Below are 2,856 nucleotides of genomic sequence, written 5' to 3' on the forward strand. Positions count from 1 at the left end.
CGAACTTCTAAGAATTTCCTTGGTATCAATAAAAAGGGCCACAGCAATTTATCTTCTGTATTAAATTCCCTATATAGATTGAGAATTTAAAATAATGCATGTGACATTACACCTTCTACAGAGTAATATGATAGAAAGAGTATGGGTTTGGGACCAGCAGAAACTGTTCAACTTCTGGCTGTGTGATTTGCTAGCTTGGTTATTTCACTGGTTAGAATAAAGCGATAGGGGAAAAGTCACTTTGAAGTGGGTTCAGTGGTAAATGGAAAAAAAAAAAAAAAAGAACAGAGTTAGAGGGATAGTTAAACGCTTGTTTACTGGGCAGAGGTGAAAAGGATTCAAGAATAACGGAGTAGTCAATCTAAAGAGCCAAACATCAGTCTCCGGCCATACCACTTTGAACTCACCCAATCTTGTCTAAAGAGCCAAACATCTAATGAGTTCAAACAGTATGAAGATCAGAGCATCTGAGGCTCTGAGGCAGATGCTTGCCCACGGCAACTGTGATAAAAGCAGTTTGAGTTTAGTGGTAATAATAGTTGAGGAATAAATAAAGTATTAAAAAATGGAACATATCACATGAAATCAATCTCAGGACTAAAGATGCCAAGGAAAGGAGAGAGATGGGCAGTAATTAGAAACAAATATGCCATGGACATAGTCACAGGAGTGAGAAAGGATCATGGAGAGAGATTGAAGGTAGAGAGACATGGCGGCTAGAGAACTAGACAGAGAGACACTGCAGGTCTCTGAAGTTGTGTATTCTGTATGGAATACAGAAGAAAGGGAAAATACTTATCCTGGCTCTTAAAGGGTCCCTCTTTCTTTGAGAGGAATAGAAAATTATAGGTTTGGTGTTTTGATTAGTCGTGGTTTCCTCATCCTCAGCTAACCCCCATCCGTAACATCTCTCTTCCCGAATGGGTCAGTTCCCATCAGGAATTATTATATTATTAAGTTTCTTTTTGGGTGGGCCTTTTTGGAGGCTTCAATCTGGTTTCTTTCCAGAGATCTCAAAATAAATACATTTGCTTTCTGAAAGAAATCAACAATCACAGTTATTATTTTTAGATAGTATTCTCACAGATAAAATGAATTCTAGAAAAATATGAAGTAAAGAGAAATATGGCACAGTTGTTTTTGATAAAAGATAAAAAGATTCTTCAACCATGACATAGTAATAACATTTTATCTGCCTTAACTCATGGGAGGAGGTAAACACATTCAATGTAACTTAATCCAGGGTAATTGGTTAAGTACTATTTATTTAAAAAATATGTTGTATTATCAAAAGAGAGTATGAGGTAAGAATTTAGAAAACTGTCAGCCAATATATAATATGCTTTCAAATAATCTAATAATAATATATCAAGATGCATTTGAAGTCTTTAACACTTTTAAGTTACATTTATTACTTTAATGACCAAAGTGCAATGTTTTATAAATATCCTTAAACAAGTCACTGAAAAAAAGTATTCAAGAAACACAGATGGGAAATTTAACTATTAGATTTCTTTATTTCATACCCACCCTATATTTAGTCTAAGAAAAAAAAAAACCAAAAAACTCTTAATAAAGTGTTATTAAAATGCTCACCAAATCATTTTAAAATAAACCCAGTACATGCATTATAAGATTCCACAGCTAGGAATTTTGTTAAGATCTGTTTAATCATTAGTAACACTATGGAAAAGAGCACAGGAACACATGTCATTAGATGTGATCCTTGCCTCTTACCCTCAGATTTATGTCAGAATAAAGCCGACAGTTCTCCCAGGCTCTGAACCCCCAGTGACTGCATCCCAATCCCCAGAAACAAGGAAGATGTCCTGTCACACAACTTAGTATAAGTTGTAATAAAACAAAGCCCAAGTTTTCTTACCTTTCTGTAGGAAATGGTCAGTTATTTGATAAATACTAGAACACATTTTTTTAAAGACATTTACTTATTTATTTGAGAGAAAGCGAGAGTATAAGCAGGGGTAGGCACAGAGGGAGAGGGAGATGCAGACTGCCCGCTGAGCAGGGAGCGGGAGGCAGCATGATCCCAGGACCCTGAGATCATGACCTGAGCTGAAGGCAGCCACTTAACCCACTGAGTCACCCCAATATTAAAACACTTCTAGGAATTCACTTTATGACTTTGTTTATTGAATATATTTTTCAAGAACTGACTACACAAAAGCTTCCCTTGGTATTTGGTCCACAAATTCACTTCACAGGCTGGAAACTGAAAACCTACAAGAAAATGAGGAAGTAGGGAATCCCTAATCCTAATGTGTTGTAATTACTAAAGGGATATACACACATGCTAGAGTTTTGCTCACAGAAGGCACAAACTATAAAAGAATATGTTTTTTTTTGTTTTTTTGTTTTTTTGTTTTAAAGATTTTATTTATTTATTTGACAGACAGAGATCACAAGTAGGCAGAGAGGCAGGCAGAGAGAGAGAGAAGGGAAAGCAGGCTCCCCGCTGCCCAGAGAGCCCAATGTGGGGCTCGATCCCAGGACCCTGGGATCATGACCTGAGTAGAAGGCAGAGGCTTTAACCCACTGAGCCACCCAGGCGCCCCTAAAAGAATATGTTTTTTGAATAAAAACAAAGAACTAGCTGATATCTTTGCTTTGTGTACACCATAGCTAAGATAAGTTAGATCTGAACTCGGCTGTCTACTCCTGTGACAAAAAAAAAAAAAAAATTGAAGATAAAAATTTTAATTTGTCTTACTATATAATTTCCAGCCATTAACTGAGGTGTAATTATGAAAGGTTAAAATTGCCTTAAAAAGGGGTTGTCATAGCAGCTATCAAGGCAATATTCAAGCATGATTTCAAGGATGCTTTCAGGTTTAGAGT

This window comes from Enhydra lutris, unplaced genomic scaffold (assembly GCF_002288905.1).
Source record: "Enhydra lutris kenyoni isolate GAN:26980312 unplaced genomic scaffold, ASM228890v2 scaffoldscaffold2, whole genome shotgun sequence".
Taxonomy (NCBI): domain Eukaryota; kingdom Metazoa; phylum Chordata; class Mammalia; order Carnivora; family Mustelidae; genus Enhydra; species Enhydra lutris.